Raw genomic sequence first — 13529 nt, 5'->3', positions numbered from 1 at the left:
AAAAGCCTGAGCACTCATTTCCATTCATTCCCAGCAGACACCAGTGCTCTCTGGCTTACTGTGAAAGTGTTGGGAGAAATTTAGAGATTGGGAGAAATTTTCATTTGGGGAGGCAAAATTATAATTTGGAGGGGCAATGCCCTCATTTTACCTATCCCCCTGTAGGCAGACCCATAGTGAAGTTGCATTCCTGACCTGATGGTGGGCTTCCCATTGAATGCCTACTTTATAAAGATGAGAGTGCATACATAGGCTTTTGGTCTGAAGGCTCTTCTTATGTTCACTGAGGTAATCAATCTGTGTTAAGCAAAATTCAGTTCTATAAGATTACTTACCTCTTAATGCCCTTTAATCACCTAAGTCAGGATGAATTAAAAAGCTGTAAATTACAGAGTTTGAAAATGTATGTGTCTATTAACTCCCATGAATTTCAGTATAGATTGAAATTATTTAAGACACCCATGTTTATGTTAGGGTTTATGACTGTAATCATTTTATTCATATTCTGCCTTTCTCCCAACATGAAACCCACTGGCACTCTCTCTAAAATCAGCCTACTCTGACAAGCTGGTTCTTCCAAGTTCCCTACAAGGAAAACTTTTTACAGATGGCTGGAAATATCAAGTGATGTGTCGAGGTTTACATTAAATGCCCCTCCAGCTGTGTATGCTTTGACATAAAGTGGGGCTTTTGTGTGATTGATTGCACAGTAGTCACCATGAGTCAAAAAGCCAATGTGATTCTAGGTTGCATCAATAGAAGTATAGTGTCTAGATCAAGGGAAGTAATAGTGCCACTCTATCCTGCTTTGGTCAGGCCCTACCTGGAATACTGTCTCCAGTTCTGAGCACTACAGTTCAAAAAGGATACTGTATTGACAAACTGGAGTGTGTCCAGAGGAGGGTGACCAAAATAGTCAAGGGTCTGAAAACCATGCTCTATGAAAAACTTAGGACTTTATCACACTGAGGCAAATTGCTTAAATCCCATGCAGAAATGGGATTTTAAAATTGGAAAACACCCACAAATGCAGGATGTTTTTCAGACAACGTTAGCCTAAAGAGAAATAATGCAAAAAATAACCAGAATGGAAAGTCAACAAAACTGACTCCTTTTTACTTTTGGAATTTCCCGAAAGTAAAAAGTTGTTTTTGTCAACTTTCCATTCAGGTTATTTTTGCGTTATTTCTCTTTCGGGCTAACAGCGTCTGAAAAATATCCCACATTTGCGGGGGTTTTCTACTTTTAAATCTAGTTTTTGCCTGGGATTTATCCAGTGTGATAAAATCCTTAGGGAGCTGGATATGTTTAGCCTGGAGAAGGTCAAGACGTGACATGGTAGCCACGTTGAAACGCTTGAGAGGATGTCATACTCAAGATGGAAAAAGTTTGTTTTCTGAACGTCCTGAGAATAGGATTGGGAGGAGTGGATTCAAATTATAGGAAAAGAGAATCCACCTCAACATTAGGAGAAATGTCCTGACAGTAAGAGCTGTTTGACTGTGGAACACACTCCCTTGGAGAATGATGGAGTCTCCTTCCTTGGAGGTCTTTAAACAGAGGCTGGATGGCCATCTGTTGGGGGGGGGGGGGATTGCTTTGATTGTGAGTTCCTGCATGGCAGAATGGGGTTGGGCTAGATGGCCCTTGGGGTCTCTTCCAACTTTGGACTTTATCACACAGGGAAAATTGAGGCCTTAAGCAGTGATTATCCTGTGAAAATCAAGCAATCACGATTAAGATTTTCACACACATTGTGATTAAATAACCATTATCCTGGGAATAAACAGGCAATAAACTGCAACAAATCATTCATAGGATTTCCCCAAGATTGATTTGTTGCTGTTTACTGCCTGTTTATTCCCAGGATAATGGCTCTTGACGTCATGTGAAAATCTTAATTGCAACTGTATGATTTTCATGGGATAATCATTGGTTAAAGCCCCAATTTTCCCTGTGTGATAACAGTCCTACGATTCTGGCCAGAGTAATGGATTGAGCACTGGACTACGACTCTGGAGACGAAGCTCCAAAACACATTGCCGAAACAATCCAGTTTGTGACCGCATCAACTGCCCTGGCTAACAGTGCTAGGGAATTCTGGGAACTGCAGTTTCCTGAGACGTTTCACCTTCTCTGTCGGAGGGAGTTCTTGCGCCACAACAAACTACAATTCCTAAGATTCCCTAGCAGCAAGCCAGGGCAGTTGAAGCGCTCTCAAACTGGATTGTCCCTGCAGTGTGTTTCAAATACTGGCTCAGGCAAGTCACACTCTCTCAGCCTCAGAGGGAGGCCGAAGCAAACCTCTCTTGCACAAATCCTGCCTCCTGGACCTATTGCTTATTAGGGCTCAAGGCTAGGGCATTCTGGGCATGGGGGTTTGTTGAGGGAAGGTGCCATGGCCCTTCAAGCGGTGTCAACCCGGATTAATTCTCCAGTGTGGATGGACTCCCACTTAAAGAAGCTCTTTTGTGGGGCAGAGAAGGCTGTGAGGAGTGGGCGCCAACCCCTCGGAATGGGTGGGACTGGGGAGGAGGCCAGTGTGCTCTGGGGCAGCCCCAGAGAGGGAGGAGGGCTTGGCCTCGCCCCGCCAGCCTTAAATGCCGCGCTCTCGGCCGGGGCTCCTCTCAGTCCCGACCAGGCTCCCTCCCTCCTCCCTCCCGCCTTTACCTGCTCTGCCAGCCCCACGGGGGCTCCAGCCTCTCGGCGCTTCTGCTGCAGAGGTGAGTGAGGGTCTCCGGGGAGGGTCCGGCACCTGGAAAAAAAAGGGGGGGCGAGAGAAGAGGCACAAGTGAGAGGAGCCACAAGTGAGAGGCAGGGGGAGGGAGGGGGGAAGAGGGGTGCTCCTCCAGCCCCCCACTCCTCCTTGTGGGTGCTGCTGAGGGAGAAATGCTGCCCACAGAGACTGGCACCACACACACCCCCAACCCACCAGGTATATACTATACAAGATAGTATATATATGCATTCAGATTAAGTTGAGGGGCCGACTCGAACAAATGACTGCCTTTGCCCAGAGGAAACTCCCAGCCTTGCCCTCCGAGAATCCTTGGAGAATGCTTGTCCCAAAGGAAACATGGCAGAATACTTCCCCCAGGGAAAAAGGTAGGGGAATACACGCCCATAGAGATACATTGGGGAATACCTGCGCGTAGGAAAACATAAGGGGAATATTTGCTCTTAGTGATACATTGGAGAACATTTGCCCATAGAGATACGTTGGGGAATACCTGCGCGTAGGAAAACATAAGGGGAATATTTGCTCTTAGTGATACATTGGAGAACATTTGCCCATAGAGATACGTTGGGGAATACCTGCTCGTAGGAAAACATTTACCCACAGGGAAATATAGGGGAATACACGCCCATAGAGATGCACTGGAGAATACTTGCTCATAGGGAAACATTGCAAATTACCTGCCCTTAGTGATACACTGGAGAATACTTGTCCATAGGGAAATTGGGGACTACTTGCCCATAGGAGAACATTACTTGCCCAATGTTCTCCTATGGACAAGTATTCTCCTAGGTTTCTCTGTGGACAAGTAATCTCAAATGCTTCTCTATGGGCAAGTATGGTTTCCCTATGGACACATACTATCATTTGTTTGAGTACCTTCCACTACTGGAGGGAATGGCTCAAGGCTGAGGAGGGGGATGATAACTAAGGACCCACAACTTGGGGAAGTTTATTTCCATTCCCTGCTAAAGAAAGTACCTTGTGCTTGACAGATCTCTCCATTTTGTGCAGCAAGTGCAGAAAGCGAAGGACTGGTGAGGCAGAGTGTGTGAGAGAGGCTGCATCCACACTGCAGAAATAATCTGCTGTAACTGCCCAGGATCACTGCTATAGAATTCTGGGATTTGTACTTTGTGGTGGCACCAGAGCTTCTGGTGGCATAATGAACTACAAACCCAGAATTCCATAGCATTGAGCCCTGGCAGTAAAAGCAAGGTCAAATTTGGATTACTTCTGCAGTGCAGATACAGCCAGAGAGAGAGTCTGAGACTGTGGTACCTCTTGAATTTACATGAGATTTACTACAGGGGGCACTCTGCAGGGAGATTCTTCTCTCTCAGACACCGGTGTCCTAATAATCTCATTAGTTTAGATCCAAACTCCCTGATGGGCAGAGCTCAGGAAAGTTATTTTTTAAAGGATACTCTTTCCATAATCCTTCAGTGGTCATACTGTTGTTTGTTGTTGTGTGCCTTCAAGACATTTCGGACTGACGAAAACCCTAATGTACCTTGCCATAGGGTTTCTTTTGCAAGATTTGTTCAGAGGGGGTTTGTCATTGCTTTCCCCTGAGGCTGAGAGAGTGTGACTTGCACAAGGCCACCCAGTTGGTTTTCAATGGCTATATGGGGATTTGAAACCCTGGTGTCCAGAGTCACAGTCCAGTACTCAAATCAGCATACCATGTCATGCTGGCTGGGGGATTATTGGAGTTGTAACCTAAAAACGGTAATGTTTCCAGGATCTGCTGATGAACAGATTCAAATCCAATCTCTTTTTAAACTTCCTACCTAAGAGGTTGCTCTGATCTCCTAACTTGCTCCATATTCCTCAACTATCTAGTCCAGTGGGACTGTTTCTCTTTGCCTCTCAGGTTTCCATCTGAGCCCTGCTAAATGATAGTAGCTCATTAGATATTTAAACACTCTGATCCTGTTTCATATCTTTTATTTTCTGTATAGGTTGTAGATGGGCAGATTGTGGCTTTGCTGGTTTAGACTGGTGGGAGTTGCACTCCAGCCTCAATTGAGAAGACTGTAAATTGCCAGAATTTGATCATTGCTATACATGCTTGAAAGAGTCAGCATGTGTTGTGGTTCAGCTTCAGAGGATGGCAATGGCAAACTCCCTCTGAAGAAACGTGCCAAGAAAACCTCATGATGGGGTTGCCTTAGTGTCACTATACTGTAAGTCGGAAATGACTTGAAGGCACACAGCAACAGCAACCATGCTTGATTTCCTCACTGTTTCCTATCATGTTGCACACTGACAGTCACTTGACATCTCAGCACTGCCTTTTGAATTTATTTACCTAAGACATTTCTACAGCACAGTATACAGAACATCAGTGTTGCAAAGTTGCAGTTAGCATCTTCCTTTAGTAACTGAAAACCTGTAACTCTATTTTGAGATTTAGTGTATAGGATACTCTGTACCAAGAGGTGATTGGTGGAATGACAGACAGATTATCCTGTCCTCTCACTCCTTATTCCTACCAACTGGCTCAAAGGTCACAGTTTATGGGGCAGGCATATTGCCCACTGCCGTGAATAGTAATGAGACAGGATACTGAATCAGCCATCGCTCCATCATCTTACCTGGTCTTCTGCCCTTCATCTCCAGAAGCTGTATAGGGTTTCTGAGAATTGTTGTTGCTGTGTGCCTTCAAGTTGTTTCTGATTTATGATGACCTTAGGGCAAACCTCTTGTGGGGTTTTCTTGAAAAGTTTCTTCAGAGGAGTATTGTCTTCACCATCCTCTGAGGTTGAGAGATTGTAACTTGCCCAAGTCACCCAGTGGGTCCCCCCCCCCCCCATGCCTGAGTGGGGATTTGAAACCTGGACTCCAAAGTCATAGTCCAATGCACAAACCACTACACCACACTGAGAGTAGTCTTTTCCTGTTTTGCCTAAAAATGCTTGAACTGAAGCTGGTATATTTTGTATACACAGCATGGATTTAATGGAGTTAAAGGGTGGGTGACTCCTCAGACCAAAAGGAGTTTGGGAGTCAGCTTGTGAAACTACCTAAAAACCTGAGATGTCAGAAGAAACTTAACTGTGAACCCAACAGAAGGAATCACAGTTCTTAAGGATCACAATTTGGTGTAGTATGCACAACAAGGACGGGATACAGACTGCCGTTTTGCGACGGTCTCCCGCCGGCGCCATTTGCTCCGCACGGGAGCCGTAGCAGCCAAACCGCGCGGCTCCCACGCGGAGCAAAAAAGAAGCTCCATTTCGGAGCTTCTTTTTGCGGCGCCTCTATGATGTCGCAAGGCGCCTCTGGCGCATTCGCGACGTCATAGGCGCCGCGACATGTCTGGATGCTATGCATCCAGTACGTAAAGATGGCGGCGCCCATGTGGAAGGGGTGCCGCCATCTTGTACGTATTGTATACGTACTAGGGTTAGGGGGTGCAGAAGCACCGCCCCTTCCTAACCCTAGTACGTATACAATACGTACTATATGGCGGTTTGTATCCCGCCAAGGATAGGGGAGAGAGGAAGAGGCAAACGTTCAACACTTCTAAGCTTCCTATGTCAGCTCAGCTTTTGAAATGGCATCTTAAGCTGACCCTCCAGTTCCATTTAGGGAGGTGAGGCATCAGTCCAGCCACTCCTAAAGTACCAAGAAATATTGATGCAGATATTTAGCCTGGGATACTTTATACAGAGACAGAGCTGTGTAGTGGTTTGAGCACTGACTATGATTCTGGAGAGCAGGATTTGAACACCCACTTGGCCATGAAAAAATAAAAAAACCACTTGTCTTCATGCTCTACATTTCTTTCCAGCCATTCAATGGGGTGCACTTAGTTTCTCACCATTTTTATCTTGAAAGTCTTGTGAGTGGTCCAAAGCTACCCAGTCAGTACTTTAGCTGACTGGGAATTTGAATCTTGGTCATGTAGACCTACTTCCAACACTCTGCTTCCAGGTGCCTTTTCATTGACTACAATTATAGCACAATTATAGCACATGTTTCCATCCTATGAATACTGGGGTTTGTAGTTTGGAACTAAAACTCTCTGCTTGAGGAATTTTAAATACCTCTTCTTAAATAGCAAACCCCAAGATTCCATAAGATGTTGACATGGCCGTTGAAGCAGAATCATACTCCTATCATGGTGTCATATGAAAGAGCCCAAGACTGGTATTAGGCAAACCCAACTAACCGCTTTGCCATGACTGAATGCCATTCTCCCCCACTCCCTGCCCCATTAACTTGATACCTCAAAATTAGTGGAGGATGTTATTCCATTACCAGGTTTGAAGTCACATTCAAATGCCAGTGCAGTTAGCTTCTGTATGCAGATTGGAAAGAAAAACCTATCTTATCCCTTCCAGCAGGCAGCAAAATGCCTGGGAAGCAGCCTGTTGTGCCCACTGCTCTTCATACTGTCTCAGAGATGTGAAAAGCAACCAATTGCCAGAGAAGAAGGAAAGAGTGGGATCAAAACATGATGCATAAAGACTTTATGTCTTTGTGCAAGAGGATATTAAGGATGGAGAGAAAGTATGGAGAAATTAAGGACGTTTTCCATGTGAGACTCTGACATCACTTCTGCCTAACTTCTTTCCTGAAGATTTTAGAGCCATCTTCATTTGCTCTAGCCTCTCTTCCACCACCACCCCATCTCATATGCTCTGGCTTGGCATAGAAAAATCCCATAAAATTGCTTTCTCACTTTGGAAAATAGTGCTACTGTTGTTGTTGTCGTGTGCTTTCAAGTAATTTCCAATTTAAGGTGACCCTAAAGCAAATGTATCATGGGGTTTTCTTGGCAAGTTTCTTTAGAGGGGGTTTGACATTGCCATCCTCTGAAGCTGAACGAGTGTGACTTGCCCAAGATCACCCAGTGGGTTTACATGGCTGAGCTGGGTCTCCAGACTCATAGTCCAACTCTCAGACCACTACTCCACACTGGCTTCCATGAGCGCTACTGTAATCCTAAAATCAACTTGCTTTGATTTATAAGAATGAATACTTTTTAAAAACAAAAGTCTTGATATCTTTGATTCCTTCAAGATATTTCCAACAGTGTACTATCTAGAGGTGTTATAAGCATCTTCTGTTAGTACTGAGTAAAGGTCACTGGACTAGTACAGCTATTGCTTGTTGGAGGGCTGAATGCTTTCTTCAGTTGTTTCTATGAGACGCAGTGTGTATCCTTCTTTCCTTTGTTCCTTTGCATGAAAAGTTAAGACTGTTACATTCTTCAGTCCCATGCTCAGAGCAGAACAAATTCTGTTTGAGGTGATCAAACCTTGTGGCTGACTGTTTAGTTTTTACATCTGCACTTACTAAAATTGTGCCTGCAAAATAGGTAACTACCGGTGCACGTGGCAGGCATGTTTGCACAAGCAGCTGCTTGCTTTTGGCATGCTGTCTGGGTAGGTGCACAGGCAAAATCAATTAAGCAGCTGTGTGAATAGGAGATGGTTTGCTGTACCAGGACTGCAGTGCCTTGTTCTTACATGTTGCAATGTGACCAGAGCAGAATTAATAAAGTGCTGGTAGGACATGATGTTACCTATACTATTTATCCTCTATAGCAGACACAACAGCATAATTAGTTCAAACAAGCCTTCAAAAGAATGTGCTGAAGGACCATGGCTCTTAAACCAATTAGAGAAAATGTAGTTAACTGCATGGATGACCCATTTATTATTATAGTTGCCCAAATCCAGAGAAAGCTAGCAGAGTTTAAGTCCAATAGGAATTGGCAGGATATAAATTGGGCTACTGTCATGTATGGATGCAAGCGCTGGACAGTAAAGGAAGCAGACAGAAAGAAAATCAACTTGAGATGTGGTCCTGGAGAAGAAGGCTTAGGATACTGTGGACAGCCAAAAAGACAAACAAATGGCTCCTTGAACAGATCAAGTCAGAACTCTCCTTGGATGATCGAACTGAGGTTGTCATACTTTGGCCACATAATTAGAAGGCATAGATCACTAGAGAAAACAATAATGCTAGGAAAGAAGAAAGAGGGGAAGACCACATGCCAGATAGATGGACTCAATCGGGGGGCCACAGGCATGGGTTTGTAGGATTTGAGGAGAACAATGGAGGATAGGGAGTCTTGGAGGTGTCTCATCCACAGGATTGCTAACAACAACAAAATTTGGCTGAGATTCTATACCCATATACATTGAAGTAAGCCCCACCACATTCTGTATCTACTTCCAAGTAAACATGTGCAGCAAGTTCCCCCAATTAGTTGGTCATGCTAACTGGAGTAATGGAAGTTATACCTGAAAACATCTGGAGAACATCAGATTGGGGGAGCCTGAGGTATAGGATTCTATTCATCACCAGTTTGCCCTATTGATTTCAATGGGGCCTAAATACTCCTAATATTATTTTGGCAATAAATCTGCCTATTTTGGCATGTGAATACATGATTAGGAGGAAAAAGAGTATACCTCCTTTCTTTTTAGATCATTATAGCAGGAGAAGTCTTAAGACACATGCAATGCTGTGGTTTGAGAGAAAAGGAGAGTACCTGTGGCAAGATGATCTAACACATTAAAAAACAACCCTAATGATTTTGATCAGGTTAAGAAAGATGTCTTAATTCCACCTACATAAATAGCCACATATTTTTCAGAGGAGAATGTGTATACTGGATATGAATAGCAGAACAGGTTGAGCGGAGTCTGCATGGGGGCTAAATTATAAAAGATCTTCTATAATTGAGCGAACTGTTACTGGAAGAAAACCATTGTACGTCTAATGGCAGGGCAGAAAGAGCTCCTATGTAGTGGCGGAAGCATATTCTACACAGCCTCAATTATCAAAAAAAGCCTAGTGGTTTAATATTGAGAAGGCAGACAGGAAGAGCCTGGCTCCATACTCCCGGAGTCAATGGGACTTTTGTCCCATAAACCCAGTGGTAAAAACCAGCACAATAAATTATCGTTCAGAACTGTGTCCACATTTCATGCAGGGAATCGCCAGACCTCTAAGAATAAAACTGTTGTAAACTCTGTGGGGGTAATAAGCAGTTTTGAGGCTGCTTCTGAAGACCTGTGAGAAAACACTGAGTCTTTGCCTTCTGGCTTGCTTGCAGAGCTGGGCTTTGGTATTTGCCCCTCTCAGAGGGTGGCTCAGTACAGTAAGTGGATTTACTTCAGAGATGGAATTGGCCCCATGTGAAATATGAATTCCTGTCTGGAATGTGGGCAGGAGAGTTTGGTATTTCTGAGTAAAATGACACTATCTACCTAAATGAATAGGCTTTTGCTTTAAACATCTGGAAGAATTGTTGCTGAAAACTTGCATAAGATTTATGAAAAAAGAAGGAAAAAAGGGATTCCTTTCCTTTTCAAAAATATTTCATCAGATAATATTTAAAAAGAGGTGCAGGTTGGGGGAAAAGGAGTTCTTTTTTCTCACTCTCTTTCTTTTTACAAATCTTTCTTTCTTTCTTTCTTTCTTTCTTTCTTTCTTTCTTTTAAAATCCCTTGCAACTTTGTCCTTTGGATGTTCAAAATACATCTCCTGAGATTTCCTGAAAGATTTCTCAGAGAAAGTTTAAAACATTTACAGTCTCCAGCAGGGACTGTTCTGTTAAATTTCCTAGCAATATATCTAGCTGCAATGGTGGTGGGGGAAGCCATTCTACTCTTAAAATGTGTGGCTTACTCATCTGAAGAAATAAGAAATCAGCTAGCATGTTTGTATTATGGTGGCAGCTTTAGGCCATTTTTGGCAAAAGGGCCAAAAATTGTGGTGGTGATGGTGGTGTGTTAGTGTTTGTGAGTGTTTGGGGGGCTTAAAATGTTCCCCCTCTAGGCCATGTGCAGTTCACAAGCTCCATTTGTCACAACCCTGCATTATAGTGTCAGAAAGACAAGTTCATAAGCATACAGTTCTATAGACATATGCTCACCACTCACTCAGAGATCAGAACACAGAAAACTTCCCAACGCCTAAATACATGTGGGTTCTACTTTCTGATATTTTGCTGAATTCATGGACACTGGGATGGGATATGTAGTAAAGTCTTGCTCCCCCCCACAATGCATACTGCATATATGTGCAAAGAGTGATGAGTGAACTGCCAAAATATTTTAGTTTACTCCATCAAAATGGATGTATTGAATACCTCAAATTAATCCAACAACATTTGCATAATTGTATATTTTTTACTAATGTGTCCTCTTAACAATGAATTTTCAGAATTTGCATTTTCTTCCCCCCACCTAAAAAAAAATAAAAATCCAGGTGAGTAGCAAATTTGGGTTCTTGCCATTGAATATGAATGATTGGCTTTGATCAGAGAACTTTGGTTAACTGATGTGTACATGGTGGTCAGAGAGCATTCGTCAAATCCCTGATTATAAATAAGCATAATTGAAATCATGTGGAAAGAAAAAGGACTACCCCAGGCAGTTCCAAGATGTAGAATTTTAGTCAAATACCATGTAGTTTGGGGAAATAGCAGATTTTTACCAACAACCATAAAACACCATCAATGCATTCCACTGTAACTGTCAAAGACCAAAGTTTGACCTGATAAAAATAATCATGCACAGACAAGGTTTTCAAATTTGCAACCACAAGTGTACTCACTTCATATAGACTTGTCTGTAGGATTCTATTAAGGGAACCATACACCAGGCCTAAAACCACAAGGGACATGTGGGTGTGATCCCCTTAATCACAGGGTTGTCCAAATGTTGTGGGGCTGCAGGTCCAAGCTAGGGTTGTGAGATTTCAAGGTTTGGACATTCTTCTACCAGTTGGTAGGCAAAAGGAAGGAATCCTATTTCTGTTTTCTGGTGAAAACACTGGATGAGTGACAAACACAGGACTCATGTGTTACAAAGGATTCTGGAGTCATATTCTAGGGAGCATGCTGTGCTTATCTAACAGTTAGCTGTGATCTTTGAATTAAAAATTTTGAGAGCCATTGGAATGAACTGATTCCCTTTGGTATGAAAGAATCTTATAATACCTGACTTGCTGCCCAGGGATCCTTTCAACACTAAAGATCTATGATGGCTCCACAGGACCCTATGATGGAATATTAACTCCAGGTATTTAAAGCTTTCAGCTTGCTCCAAGGGGCAGTCTCCTATACTGCACCTGCAAAGATGGTAATTATGTTCAAAGACTAAGATTTTAAACTTGGCGGCATTTATTTTGAGGTCATTTCTGGAACATTAGATAGAATATTTACCAAGGAGGCGTTTGAACCCTAGTCTTGTTCTAGAGAGGATCACTACATAGAGCAGAACAGGGACTCTCCTATCACTTAATCTGGGCGGATAGGCATTGTTATCCATCAGGTTGATTTCAAGATCATTTAGGTTAAACAGGGCTGGTGCGGCTGGTGCAAAGATATGTACAACCCTGTTTCATCCCTCTGGACATGGGAATAACTTCAGAGAGATGCCCCTAGGGCATATTGTGCTTATATAGAGTTAACTTGAAACTTCTTGGCCTACACTAAAAAGGGTGCTGCCATATTGCTTTGTTTTCCCCCTCCCCCTTCCTTGTTAAAAACAAACATACAAACACATAATCTTGGTGAGATATAAAAAGAATCTTTTGCCTGAGGGGAGACAATGCAAAATGAAGGCATTGCCTCTCAATAAGAGTTCTGCCTTCCCAAATGATATTTGCATTCAGTCCCTAAATTTCTAGCATTGCAATAACTAAAATTTCAGTTGAGCATTTAGAAATACAATGTAGACACCAAGGAATAGAAACTCAATGGCACTGTAAGACAACTTGGTTCAACTTTGGGCCATGGCCTACCAGTGCCTTCATTCTTCCTTTTATGTGAGCCAAATTAAAAGAAAACTTCTTCTCATTAACTATAGATGCCATTATTGAGCAAACTGAGAAATGGTGCTTACCAGCTTTATAACAATAGAGACCCTCAATATATATTACAGGCTTTGGATCATGCTGTCTGTAAAATTCTAGAAGTTGCTTTTAAAAAGTAATGTTTCCAAGTTCTGCCAGCTTCAGGGCATGTCTTAGTATTCTGGCTTGCTTTCACACTGGTAATCATAGGTAGAGATCCCATGTGATTCCTGCTGCAAATTTCTGCCAGTGTTCTTCCTCTATGCTTCTCTTTTTGCCTCTGTGTAGGGTTGCCATAACCCAGCGGCCCCCGTGCCATTCACGGTTTCGGGGGGCCCCTCCTGGTCCCGGTCCGGTTTGGGCCCCCACCCGTGCCTTGTTCCTGGTTGTGGGGGCCCGCTCCGGCCATTGCAGCTGCTGCTAATGCGGCTGCTGCGGCGCCAACCCACCTCCTCCTCCGGCTCCGCCTTCCTCCTCCTCCTCAGCAGGCCGGCGGCAGAAGCGCCGCCGCCATCGCGCCCCCATTGGGAGGGCTTGTGCACCTTGGCGCGCGCCGCCCAGGCCTCAGCAGGGGCTCATGGCAGTGCGCGCACATGCCCATTCCCTCCACACGCGCCTGCCCGCCCCACTTCTTTCCGCGCTCACGCCTGCCCACCATACTTCCCTCCACGCGCGTGCGCGCCTGCCCACCCCACTTCCCTCCGCGTGCGCCCGCCTGCCCCGCTTCCAGGAGGAGGGGGGGAGAGGAGGAGGAGGAGGAGGAGGAGGAAGGAGCCGGAGGAAGGGTGCCTGAAGGCCAGGACACAATTGGGCCGGAGGAGGAGGAGGAAAGCTGAGTCAGTGGCCATTAGGTCTGCCTTGGTATTTTGTTTTTGTTTTTAATTATTTTTAAAAATATAAAATACTTATTTTATTTAATTTTTTTAAATTTTTATTATTGCTTTTTATTTTTTATTTTATTAAT

The 13529-nt window shown here is 43.8% G+C and overlaps 2 protein-coding genes across 2 annotated transcripts in view; one reads left to right on the top strand and one right to left on the bottom strand.

Moving 5' to 3' along the window:
* RBPJL (recombination signal binding protein for immunoglobulin kappa J region like) overlaps positions 1 to 13529 on the bottom strand; it is a 233698-nt gene that overhangs the window by 43573 nt on the left and 176596 nt on the right. The window lies entirely within an intron of this gene.
* The window catches only part of MATN4 (matrilin 4), a 60495-nt gene continuing 49561 nt past the window's right edge, over positions 2596 to 13529 (top strand). The window contains exon 1 of the mRNA XM_042464910.1: positions 2596 to 2723. The gene's annotated coding sequence lies outside the window, so the exon portion shown is untranslated. The remainder of the gene's footprint in view (positions 2724 to 13529) is intronic.

Source organism: Sceloporus undulatus, chromosome 4, assembly GCF_019175285.1.
Source record: "Sceloporus undulatus isolate JIND9_A2432 ecotype Alabama chromosome 4, SceUnd_v1.1, whole genome shotgun sequence".
Classification (NCBI taxonomy): Eukaryota; Metazoa; Chordata; class Lepidosauria; order Squamata; family Phrynosomatidae; genus Sceloporus; species Sceloporus undulatus.
The sequence above is the reverse complement of the archived record's forward strand: the minus strand, read 5'-3'. Positions and strand labels throughout refer to the sequence as shown.